This window comes from Leopardus geoffroyi, chromosome A1 (genome assembly GCF_018350155.1).
Source record: "Leopardus geoffroyi isolate Oge1 chromosome A1, O.geoffroyi_Oge1_pat1.0, whole genome shotgun sequence".
NCBI classification, from domain to species: domain Eukaryota; kingdom Metazoa; phylum Chordata; class Mammalia; order Carnivora; family Felidae; genus Leopardus; species Leopardus geoffroyi.
The window spans coordinates 44,596,490-44,610,687 of NC_059326.1; positions in this window are offsets into that span (position 1 = coordinate 44,596,490).

Sequence of the window (14,198 nt, forward strand, 5' to 3'; positions counted from 1 at the left end):
TGATTGTTTATTCTAAAAATAGTTTATATAATGTTCAAATCATTATGTTCCAGGTTGAGAGAAAGATGCCTGAAATGAGTGTAGCTATCCATTTCAGATGACATCTAGCACCTGGTCGTGCAACTGTTACTGGACTAAAGTCTGTAGGTATGGACAGAGGAAAGAGTGTTATCGTATCTTGGTGAACCTAAATGATAGACTCTGGCTTTAGATGTTTGCAACATTTTGGTGTCAGTTCATCTGCAACCTTTTGTTATAGAATTGGAGTTAACCAATATATCACTCATGTGGGTAAATAGGCATGAAGAACTTGTACCTAACAGATTCTCCTTATACTGGGCTGAAGTCCAGCCTCATGTCAAAGAAAAGTTTCTTTAATAGGACACCAAAGTCTTTTAAAAATTCTATAGTGAGCTGTATATTCTGCTTCAATGGGGACAATGAAGAACATATCCTCCAATATGAAGAATGAGAAAGGGGACATCTCTGAAAATCCTCTGGACAGTAAAAGACTAATAAGGGAATGTTATAAACAACTTAACGTAAATACACTTAGTAACAGAGATGAAATGGACAAATTCCTTGAAAGACATAGACTATCAAACTCATCCAAAAAGAGACTATTTCTGTGGTTATTAAATGAATTGAATTTGCAGTTAAATATATTCTAACAAAAATTTTTAGACCTCGATGGGTTTACTTGCAGGTTCTGCCAAACATTTGAGGAGGAAATAATATGAATTTTACATACATTCTTCCAGATAATTGAAGATAAAGGCATATTTCTGAACATATTTTGTAAGGCTAGCAATGTCTTGGCAGAAAACCAGAAAAGGCAAGACAAGAAAATAACTTACGAGCATTGATGCAAAAATTCTGAACACAATTTTAATAAAATAAATCCAAAATTTTATCATGACTAAATGGGGTTTATTTTAGAAATGCAAAGTGGTTTGTTTGAAGTTTGAAAATTAAGCAATGTAATTCACCATGCTAATGAGACTAAAAAAGAAAAACAGTAAAATTATCTCAATAGATGCAAAAAAAAAAAAAAAGAATTTTACAAAATCCAACCTTCATTGATTATAAAGCTCTTAGAAAACTAGGAACAGAAAGGAATGTAAACTGATAAAGGGCATGTAGGAGAAACCCACAGTTACCATCACACTTGGTAAAAAATTGAGTAACTTTCCCCTAAGGTTTTAAAAGAGGTGGGGATGTCCCCTCTCACTTTTTATTTTCTGAATTTTATTAGAGAGCATGTATCATTTTATAGTTTTGTTGAGTTATGATGAAGGCATAATTACACATATTTAAATTAAATAATTTTATAAACTTTCATATAAACAGCTTGAATAATAACCCTAATCAAGAAAATGAGTACATCTGTCACCCACAGAAGACTTTTTTGTGTCCTTTGTTATCTAACCCTGACTTTCCAATCCATGGGCATGCAAACATGAAGGTACTTTCTGTCATTACAGATTAATTATGTCCTCTTGATGAATTAACCCCCTTATCATTGTGAAATGATTCTTTCATTCTGATAATATTCTTCTCTCTGGAATACACTTTGCCTGATATTAATATGTCCACTCTAGCAGTCTTCTCTTAACTAGTGTTAGCATGGTAGTATATATTATCTGTCCTTTTCTTTTTAACTCATTTGTAGTTTTATATTTGAAGTTGGTTTCTTGTTAGTAGCATTTAGTTGAGTTTTACTTACTTTTTAAAAACCTTGTTAATTAATTAATTTAATTTCTTACTTTTAATTGGGATATGTAGACCCCAATTTCATTTGGTTATTGGTATGAATTATTTAAGTATACCATTTTGCTGTTAATTTTGACTTCTTTTATGTGTTCTTTGTTCCCCTTTTCCTTTTTTTCACTTTTGTTTTAGATAAATAAGAAAAATTATTTTTGCTCACATATTTACCATTTTCAATCTATCTATTCTGTTGTGTGGATACAGATTTCCATTTGACATTCCATTTGATATCCTTCTGCTTGAAAGACTAATTTTATTTTTGTAATACTTCAGATCTATTGGTGATGAATATTTTAACTTGTGTATATATAAAGTAGACTTTATTTCATTTTTGTTCTTGAAAGATATTTTTACCATATATAGATTTTTAGGTTGATGGTATTTTTCTTATAATACTTTAATATTTTTCTACTGATGTCTGGCTTGCATTGTATGGTTTCTGATGAGAAGTAATCATTCTTATTTTTGTTATTCTGTATATAAAATCTCTTTTTTGTTCCTGTGGCTTCTTTAAAAATGTATATTTAACACTGGTTATAAGAAATTGGATTACACCTTGGTATAGTTTTCTGCATGCTTTTGTTCTTGAGGTTCATTGAGTTCCTGGTCCTAGAAGTTTGAATTTTTCATCATATTTGGAGAATGCTTGCCATTATTTCTTCAAATATTCTATTTTACTTCCTCCTCTGATTCAGAGATTAAATGATATGTCCATGTGCCTGTCTGAAGTTATCTCATATATCATTTATCATCAGAATATTTTTTTTAGTTTTGTTTTTTCTGTCTGTGCTTCATGTGAATAATTTTTATTGCTATATTTCAAGTTCAGATATTTCCTTCAATAGTGTCTAATCCCTTTTTTTTTTTCCTCAGACACTTTTAGTTTCACCCCCAGTAGTTTGACTTGGGTCTTTTTTTTTTAAATATGAACAGCAATACTTAAATATTCTTATGCTTTCCTCTCCCTTTTTGAAATGTGGAATATAGTTATAACAGGTTTAAGAACTGTTATATCCTCTGTGTTATTCCTTGGTCTCTTTTCTTTGATTAATTTTCTCAGTATAGTTTATTTTTTCTTGATGTTTTTTACATGTCCAGTAACTGTTGATTGGATACCAGACATTATGAGTTTTACCTTTTTATGTGCTAAATGTCTTTGTAGTTCTTTAAATATCCTTGACGTTTACCCCATTGAGCAGGTCCCTTATTTTTTCAAGACACATTCCAGAGATCTACTGCACAACATAGTATGTTTGGTTAATAATATGGTATTATAAAGTTAAAAATTATATGTGTATATATATATATATATATATATATATATATATACACATGCTATGTATATATATATGTATATATATACACACTATATGTGTATATATATATATACACACACACTATGTGTATATGTATACACTATGTGTGTATATACATATATATATACACACACTATGTGTATATACATATATATATATATATACATATATATATATATATATTTTTAAGTAGGCTTCACATCCAGCACAGAGCCCAGTACATGGCTTGAACTCATGAACTCATGACCGTAAGATCAAGACATGAGCTAAGAACAAGAGTTGGATGCATAACCCAGGCATCGCTGTACACTTAAAATATATTAAGAAGAGAGATCTCATTTAGGTGTTCTTTCAAAGCTAAAAAAGAAAAAGAAAGAGAGAGGAGAAAGAAAGAAAGAAAGAAAGAAAGAAAGAAAGAAAGAAAGAAAGAAAGAAAGAAAGAAAGAAAGAAAGAGAAAGAAAGAAAGAAAAAGAGAAAAGAAAGAAGAAAAGGGAGGAAGGAAGGAAGGAAGGAAGGAAGGAAGGAAGGAAGGAAGGAATCACAAAAGAACACTGAGATTTTTTTAAATATTTATTTATTTATTTTTACAGAGAGAGAGAGAGCATGTGTGCTAGTGTGGACAAGAGGGAAAGGGGCAGAGAGAGAGGGTCAGAGAGAATCCTAAGCAGTATCCGTGCTGTCAATGCAGAGCCTGACCCAGGTCTCAATCTCACAAACTGTGAGATCGTGACCTGAGCTGAAATCAAGAGTTGGACACCTAACCAACTAAGCCACCCAAGTGCTCTAAGAAATTTTTGGAGGTGATAAATATATTAAGTATTTTGATTGTGGTGATGGTATCGTGGGTGTGTGCATATGTCCAAACTCATCAAAGTATATACATTAAACATGTGCAGTTTTTTTATATATATCCAAAATAATTTTTATATAAAAATTGGATACAAAAAAATATACTTGACCTTGTTCTGTGACAAAACTTCACTATTTGGAGGCAGTTTTACCCTTTATAAATGCACTTTTAAGCTTTATTAGGCAGGGCATTACTTTGTAGGAATTTTGACCGACCATCAAGACATTGTCCTTCTGAGTACTCTACTCAACAACCCTCAAGCCCTATATTTTATTGATTTCTGTACTTTGGCTGGTGGAAACACAGATAATTCTTTACCCTAGATGAGCCTCAGGACAACTTGATCCTTTCTAGAGATTCTTTTACAAGTTTCTGGTTATTTTCTCATGCATATTCTCTGATTCTGCTTAATGTAAAGACTCAGTCAGATTTCTGTGAAAATCTCTGGAACTCTTTATTTCTTTGTAGAACTCTCTCCTCTTGGGCACCTGGATGGCTAAGTCAGTTAAGTGTCCAACTTCGGCTCAGGTCATGATCTTGGGTTCGTGAGTTTGAGCCCCACTCAGACTTTCTCCTATCAGCATGGAACCCACTTCATTTGAATCTTATGTCTCTCTCTCTCTGCCTGCTCCCTTCTTGTGTGCTCTCTCTCTCTCTCTCTCTCTCTCTCTCTGTCTCTCTAAAATAAATAAACATTTAAAAAAAAAAAAAGAACTCTCTCCTCTCTGGAGCTCTTCCCTGTAAGTTCTAGCTTCTACTATAGTCAAGGGACTACAGGCTGGCTCTGTTCACATTTCCTTTTTTTTGTTTTGCAGACTGGAATCTCTCCCACTTCAGGAATTATTGTCCACTGTTGCCTTTTGTCTAATGTCTGAAAACCACTATTTCATATACTTTCTAGTTCTTTGTTTGCTTAAGAGAGTAAACCTCTTGTTACCTCTTTATGGCTGAAGGCAGAAGTTAGTACACATTATTTTTATATTTAGAGAAAATGTAAACTCATTCCCTTTGAAAATGATATGATTGAAAATCCTTAGTTTAGTGTTTTCTTTCTGAAATATATGCCTCAGAGATTACAGGTAGTCTTCCCAGAAATGCAATTCAGTTAGTCTCCCAGAATTGCAGTTCAGTGACTGCTGTCCATTTCTTTTGATTTAGAGAGGATGATTAATTTCAACACAAGGATTCATAATGTATTTCCAGAAAATGTAGAGTTCAGACCATAATTAAGAATACTTTAACTTTTATATGCTAAATATGGATATGGTGTGGATGACTGTGGTGAATGTATTTGTCAAAAACTTCCTAAAATATTTAAAAGACTTTTCTATTTATTTAAAAAAATTTTTTTTTCAACGTTTATTTATTTTTGGGACAGAGAGAGACAGAGCATGAACGGGGGAGGGGCAGAGAGAGAGGGAGACACAGAATCGGAAACAGGCTCCAGGCTCTGAGCCATCAGCCCAGGGCCTGATGCGGGGCTCGAACTCACGGACCGCGAGATCGTGACCTGGCTGAAGTTGGACGCTTAACCGACTGCGCCACCGAGGCGCCCCATTTTCTATTTATTTTAATTGAATATGATTGGGTAAAATAATAGGTCAACATGTAGATAAATCTATACTATTAAACTGATGTGTACTTTTTTAAAAAATAAAAATGGAAGAAGTTAACATGCGTGAAAAAGTACTGGTGGACTTTAATGCCTATATATCAATGACAGATAATGAAGTATGTAAAAAAAAAAAAAAAAGAGCACAGGGCGCCTGGGTGGCTCAGTCGGTTGAGCATCCGACTTCAGCCCAGGTCACGATCTCACGGTTTGTGAGTTCGAGCCCCGCGTCAGGCTCTGGGCTGATGGCTCAGAGCCTGGCGCCTGCTTCAGATTCTGTGTCTCCCTCTCTCTCTGCCCCTCCCCCATTCATGCTCTCTCTCTCTCTGTCTCAAAAATAAATAAACATTAAAAAAAAATTTTTTTTAAAAAGAGCACAAAAAGTTGAAATCGGCAAATTCATTATATATTTGATCTACATTCTGTGATCATAATCACTGAAAGCTATGTACTTATTCAATTAAATTTACTTTAGGGTGCAAGGACAGATGGGGTTACAGTGCTTGCTAATCTTGGCAGAGGAGACCTCTGGAAAAAAAATTGGCCAAGAAATTAAAGAAAATGTTAATACAAGGAAGAATACGGTGGTTTGTTTCCAAGACTCTGCCAGAAGTTATTTCTCATAGTTGTCTGAAATATAGCTGACACTTTCCCTTTTTGCAAGTTTTTAGAGCTTTTTGAAATACAGTTAACCCAGAACTAAAAAGTGAGAAGTTGTCTTAAATAAATATCACACATTTGTGACTCTAGTGTCTTTGTATTTTAGGGTCAAAGTTGCTATATCAAAGAGACCTTGAAATACAGTGGTTTATACAACATAAAGATTATTGTCTTTCATTAGAATTTTGAAGTAAGTGTTTCATCTTTGTACCTCAGAGACCTAAATGTCATCCGGACAATTACCTCACAGTTCCCTATAATGCTACTGTCTTTATGGTTCAAATTCATACCTGGTTTCCAATCATTGGGGAGAAGAAAGATTGCTTCCAGGAAGCATGTCTCATGTCTTAAGTCCTAGATGTGTAATTAGCATACATTACTTCTGCTTGTGGTCCAGTGATCAGAACTTAACTAACTTAAGATGAGAAGGCTTAAAAATATCTAGTCAAATAGCATTGTGCAAGCGAAAATTGTATTATAATGGAAAAAGAAGGGAAGAAATTGTGTTACATGATTAGCAGTCTCTACCATAATTCTCTGTCATTAACTTCCATATTATATTTCTAGTTGTGAATTCGCTTTTCATTGATCCGTTATTTTATTCAAACTTTCGATTCACTATCTCCACTATTATGTTTTATAAATATATAAAGATCATGATGCCCACTTAATTTGCATCCTGCTATACTCACTGACTTGCCTATCTCTACTGATGAAAAACTCCATCCCCACTACCCCCCACCCCCAAGCTCAGAAGCCATTTTTTACCTAACTCACCATGATCCAACAAGAAATACTTGTGGAAACAGAAACCACACTAGGTCTTTTAAATAGTTATTTTTATTTTTTTAAATATTTTCTTACATAATATTGAAAGTAACCACAGAGATCTTTGAAATGTTGGCCAGATCGTATCAGTTCTGTGCCAGAAACCTGAATTGTCTCCCAATTTTACACAAAGAAAAGCCAGAGTCCTTATATATCCTAAAGGTACCTTCAGAGTCAGCTCTCCATCACTGCAGTTATTTATTTATTATTTATTTTCTTCACCTCACTTTGCTACAACCATATTTATATTCTTGCTTCCCCTTTAGCTATTTTTCTAACACTCCCATTCCTCTCTCACTTTACAGTTTGGGCATTGGCTATCTGCATAATAAAGAATGCTCTTAACCTAGACAAATGAACATCTTTTTCAAATTTCACCTTTCTGATGATATCTAACTTAATCCCAATTTTAAATTCTAATTTGATCTCATATTACATCTATCATTTTCCGTAAACATTCTCATTCCTCTTAACCCTGTTTTACCACCTGGTTTATTTCATATAATTTATGACATAAAATTCAGTTACTTACCATATGTATTATTTATTGTCTATTCCAATTTATTGACTATGACTAAAATGTAAGCCACAGGTAGGCAAGAAATTTTGTCTCTATTGTTCACTAATGTATCCTAGTACCAAGAACAATGTCGTGTAATGATGCTCAATAAATATTTATTGAAGTGAAAAGTAAATAAGTGAATTTCCTGTATAGAAATTCTCATACGTATTTTAAAATTACTTTAAGGATTGTTTCCTTTTGTCTTTCTTTTTTTTTTTTTTTAATTTTTTTTTTCAACGTTTATTTATTTTTGGGACAGAGAGAGACAGAGCATGAACGGGGGAGGGGCAGAGAGAGAGGGAGACACAGAATCGGAAACAGGCTCCAGGCTCTGAGCCATCAGCCCAGAGCCCGACGCGGGGCTCAAACTCACGGACCGCGAGATCGTGACCTGGCTGAAGTCGGACGCTTAACCGACTGCGCCACCCAGGCGCCCCTCCTTTTGTCTTTCTAATACAATCCTTAGATCCACAATCCTTAGATTTTAAATCTGAATTTCAGTGAAAAACACGCATCCACATTACCTTCATTAACAATAGAATTTGTCCTCGATATAATATACTCAGAACTGTTTGTATTTTCATATTATTTTGTGAACAGCTTATAGAAATAATGGAAATTTTAATATCTGAAGTTTTCTAAAGAATCTTTATGGAGTGCATTCTATTTCTAGAAAGGGGATATTTTTCTTTTAAAAAATCCATAGCTGTGGGAGAAAATCAATTTTCATTAATAACTATGTAAGTAGGAATCCATTTCATTTTGTATGTCAATTTTTTTTTTTTCAACGTTTTTATTTATTTTTGGGACAGAGAGAGACAGAGCATGAACGGGGGAGGGGCAGAGAGAGAGGGAGACACAGAATCGGAAACAGGCTCCAGGCTCTGAGCCATCAGCCCAGAGCCCGATGCGGGGCTCGAACTCACGGACTGCGAGATCGTGACCTGGCTGAAGTCGGACGCTTAACCGACTGCGCCACCCAGGCGCCCCTGTATGTCAATTTTTAATCATAACATTCTAGTGGCAGAACTTAAATCACCCAAAAACATTAAGTTTCTTAGTGGAAATGGAAATATCTCTAAAGATATTTTCGAGTATCTTTCATTCATCCAACAATCCTTCAACAAACATTTATTGAACTAGTTTAATACTAGTTACTAGCCTAACCCATGAGGACATATCACGTTTAATAAATGGATCCTCTTGGAAAAAGTATTAGATAATGGCATTACTGAAGACTAATATTTTACAGGAATTCAAGATGATTGGATATGAATGGTACAGGAGGGTAGCTTCCTCTCCGGAACTGTAAAGATCTGGAGCTCTTCACCAAACACAGATATCAAGGGTAAAGCAGGTTTCAGAGAAATTACAAAGTTTGGTTTGGGGGGTGTTAATCTTGTGTTTCATCTGAGACATCCGGGTAGATGATTTGGAATGGAAATATGGGTTCAGAGCACAGGCAAGAGTTCTGGATAGGAACATAATGTTGAAGCTATTATCATACCAGGAGGAAATTCAATGATACATGCAAGAAAGAATCTATAGAGAGAGGATAGCCACTGAGTCTTAAGGAGCAGTTATATTTAAACTACAAAGAGAAGTAAAAAACAGTAAAGGAGAGCAATCCATCATGATCAAAGAGTAGGAGTAGAATGAGGAAATACACACATTCACTTTAGTTCATTGAAGGTAAGTGCTGTTTGTGTATCTATGAAATATGGTGCTTGGAAAAAAGAAAGGATGCAATAAATTTTTTTTTAATTAAATTTTTTCTACTTTATGTGGTTATGTGTTAAGTATCTTTTAGTAACATTGGACTTATTTTTTTTTCAAATTTTGACAAAGGTGATATTTATCTGGATTTTTAATTCTCCCTTGTGATATATTTTAATAAATAAAATGCCACAGTCAAAAGGTATAAACAATTTTAAGATTGTTGATACATATTTTTAAAAATATTTCCAAAAAGGTAGCTCCTGGGTGGCTCAGTCAATTAAGTGTCCAACTCTTAATTTTGGCTCAGCCCTGAATTGGGCTCTGCACTGACAGCGCTGAACCTGCCTAGGATTCTTTCTCTCCTCCTCTCTCTGCCCTCCCCCACTTGCATTTTCTCCATCTTTCTGTCTCTCAAAATATATAGATAAACTTAAAAAAAAAGATTTCCAAAAATGCTTCACCAATTTATATCTTCACTGTCTTTTAATACAGAAGGGCATTACAAACATTGATTATTATCTTTTTGTTTGTTTTTAATTTCACTAATTTGATAGGGGGGTTGTAAGTTAATTCTTATTACTCCTGTTATTGTAATTTAATTTCTTGGACTTCTGAAGGTGCTAGAACATTTTTTTCCAATATACTATCTATTAGCATTTTCATGTCCTTTGATTTAGGGAATATTCCTACCATGAAAAAGATTAAAGTATGTAATATAGCTTTCATATTAAGAAAATGTTCAGCTAGATTTTTAGTTGAACAAATTGGTTAGTTTCTCTATAGTAAACACTGTTGTGAAAAAATAAAATCTCTTGCATAAATATTTTGAAACTGTAAGAGTAAAAACAGAAGTCCCTGATACATTTTAATATTTCTGCGTGTTATGCATTTATATTCTGTGAGAATAGAATTAATCCATTTCTTTATATATGTACATATATAAATACATATATGTATATACAATTCTTTAGAGTGGTTCAACAAGCATCTACTGTGATATACCAGTGATGTTTCCTTGTTTATCATCCTTCCCAAATGTGAATTACTAATGTAAATAGTGCAATGTCAAATGTAACCAGAAAATCCAGTTGAAATTAAATCTACTTAATCATTTGTACTGAAAGATTTAATAATGTTAGATGGCTTTACATTTTGCCTCATTCTTCCACTATGCTGCATCAGACATGTTTTCCGAATATATTATGTATCATTGGTTCTGTGTGCCAGAGACCAGTGATTTCTTCATGGTGTACTGAACCTAATTCGCTTACAATATGTTTTCCATTCCATTAATTTTGTTTTTTTTAAATAAGGATTTATTCCCATGTCAATATTATCTATGTAGTATTTCTTCTTTGAATTGGAATATTCAATAAAGAATGGTCACAAATATTACTTCACATATGTTCTGGTACAATACCTAGCTATATTTAAAAATTAAGCCAAAATAAATCAAAATAAATTAATAAATTAAATTAATACACTTTAAATGATATTACCAGTTGTTTTAAATTTTTTTAAATGTTTTTCATTACTTTTGAGAGAGAGAGAGAGAGAGAGCACAAGCAGGGGAGGGGCAGAGAGAAGAAGACACAGAATTTGAAGCAGGCTTCAGGCTCTGAGCTGTCAGCACAGAGCCCAATGCCAGGCTCAAACTCATGGACTGTGAAATCATGACCTGAGCCGAACTCGGATGCTTAACCAACTGAGCCACCTAGGCACCTCTAACAGTTGTTTTAATACAAATATATTGTTTGAGGGACACCTGGGTGGCTCAGTCTGTTAAGCGTCCAACTTCGGCTCTAGCAGTCCAGTCCATGGGTTCGAGCCCCATGTCAGGCTCTGTGCTGACAGCTCAGCACCTAAAGCCTGCTTCAGATTCTGTGTTTCCCTCTCTCTCTGCCCCTTCCCTGCTCACACTGTCTCTCTCTCAAACATAAATAAAGATTAAATTCTTTTTTAATACAAATATATCGTTTTCTTTTTTTCTTTCTTTCTTTGTTGTTGTTGTTGTTTTGATTTTTTGCTTTGCCAAGCCATATTCCACTCTAGGAAGGGCTCACTCAGTGAATCTAAATTCAAGCAATAAACAATGTACTGTCTACATTTATGGTATATCATATATATGTATGTATGAATGTAGGCGTGTGTGTGTGTGTGTGTGTGTGTGTGTGTGTGTGTGTAGATAGCTAGATTAACCAATAGACAGATTTTCTTTTTTACTGCAAGCTTACTTTTTGTAATTCTGCTCACACTCCTGATTCATGATTTGACTCTGACCAATTTCTTTGTCATGTTTTACAATAAGTATTGGTAAAATAGTTATACCAAAACTATAATTTAATTTTCAACTCTGTAATCTAACTATAAGACAAACATCTTTGACAATTTATCTACTAATATCTGTCTTTGGTGATTCAAGGGATCGAAAGTGCAGATAGTAGTAACATATGTATGTCAGGAGGGGTGGTACCTTCTCTTTTTCTCACCACTGTCATTTTAGCGTGCATTGCAGTACCAAGCATAATAAACATTTATCAGTAAGCAAAATGAATTATTGTTCTCTGAATTGATGTGTTATAATGAGAAATTTAACATTAAGAGAAAGAGAAGAAAGAAAGCGTGCCTAATTATCCAAGGCATCCCATATTTCTGTGTCTTATGTTCTTTTCTCTCCATCCTTTTAGCCTCATCTGTGTCACCAAATTTCGAGGATGCCAGTAGAAGTGCGCTATTATAAGTATTATGTTGAACAGTCTTAAATTTATTTTAGTGGAAAGAAATAATTTTTCATAACAGTTAATCTTTTTATTTTCAAGATTATCTTATGGGAACCTCATCCTAATGCATGTAACGTATCATTCTTATTGTGGATGTATTATACATACCCTAGGGACCCTTTTACACTATCATAGGCAATATCCCTTTTCTGCCAAACTCTGACCTGCCCTACAATTCATCCACAAACCTCATAGGAAACAATGTCTAACGCAAGCTGAAATCATTGAACTGCAAAAAAAAAAAAAAAAAAAAAATTAGAGTTCCTTTCTCCAGCATATTATTATTCAACCAGCAAAATTCCTGGTAGGTATTTATTTATTAATGCCATTCTCATTGTTGGTTTAGAGCACTTATAAAAGTAGAGCAGCTGTAGTATCTATATTATATCAATAATTGATAGTGCTGTATGGACAGTGAAAGATTTTTGTCTGCAGATAGAAGCACCTGGGGAAAAGAAGCTCTGGATCAAAGCAGGCTCATTCAGATCTCTAACAAGGTGGTTACTAAAAGGGAGATGAGAAACTGGGGAAAGGCTGATCTTAACTAAGCAGGTTTAAAAAACGATAGTAGTTGCATTCCAATCAGAGATTGTCAACTTCTAAATGATACCCTTAGAATATAGCTCTTATGCTAGCTAAAAAAAAAAAAAAAAAAAAAAAAAAAAAATAGGACTAATTACCTCTGTATTTCAAAAATAAATTATTGTTGCATGATATGTTATGATGTAAGTTTGTCACAATTCATCCAGTTTCAAATTCTCTCAACTTTATAGGTGTTGACTTCCTTCTAGATTGTGTTTTGCTGTTATCCAATGCTGCAGTAAACAATTCTGTACATATCTACTCGTGAACATGAACACGTTTCTTTTCCTATGTACACACATAAGAATATAATTGTAGGTTATATATATATATATATATATATATATATATATGTTTAATTTTATAAGACAACGTATACAAGAACTAAAGGGAAAACGTGGCTAACTCATAGAAATATAATACTGTGTGAAAAAAAATTGCAGAATAATACACAAAAGCATTGTGTTAAATGCTTTACAAAAAAAACAAAACAGAGGGGCGCCTGGGTGGCTCAGTTAAGCGGCGGACTTCGGCTCAGGTCATGATCTGGCAGTCCGTGAGTTCGAGCCCCGCGTCGGGCTCTGTGCTGACAGCTCGGAGCCTGAAGCCGGCTTCAGATTCTGTGTCTCCCTCTCTCTCTGACCCTCCCCTGCTCATGCTCTGTCTCTCTCTGTCTCAAAAATAAATAAACGTTAAAAAAAAAACAAAACAAAACAGGGAAGTATATTATTTATAATATACACATGACTTTAACCTATTTTAAAAAGCTTAGGAAGTGTAAAAAAAAATTCTATTAGTGGTGACATAGAGACAGAAAGAAGAAATGGAGAAGATTGCACAGTAAAGATATTGGCAGGCTTCAAGCTGTTAGATTAGGTGGTTGGATCAGGAGTATTTCTTTTATTATGTTTTGTATCAAGCATGTTATATATACAAATACATACATTATTTAAAAATTAAATAAATTATTATCATTTGTCAATTTTTTTCTTAAACAACACAAATAATTTTATTTCACTGTCAGTGTATTGTGGACACCTATAAATGGCCAGAGAAGCTGATTAGATGTATCTCTAAAATAACATTAATAATAATGCATATGAAATGTCAAATTAATAAAACATGAAGAGCTGTAATGACCACAGGAGAATTTAGTTGATAGTGATTTATAGAAAGTATCTTGTTGCCATTTATTTTTTGAACAATGGAAGATTTGTTTTGATTATGGAAAGAAACACAGCATAAAGCCCTGTTAACAACTGCTTTCTTTGTGGGTCCAGAGGACGTAGAAGAGAATACTCAAAAAGGAAGATTTGTAAAGTTCTCCTCCCCTGTAAGATCGATTGTGCCAAACACAGAGTCATGGAGAATGCCATAAGATAAACCCTAAGAATCTAACTAGACACCAGTTTACTAGATGAGGTGGCTAGCAAGTAGGAATAGGAATGCTGGATGCTGGACAAGAAGTTCCAACGAAATCTTTAAGGGAGTATCCTAGAGTGTGTTTACTTTTTGTAG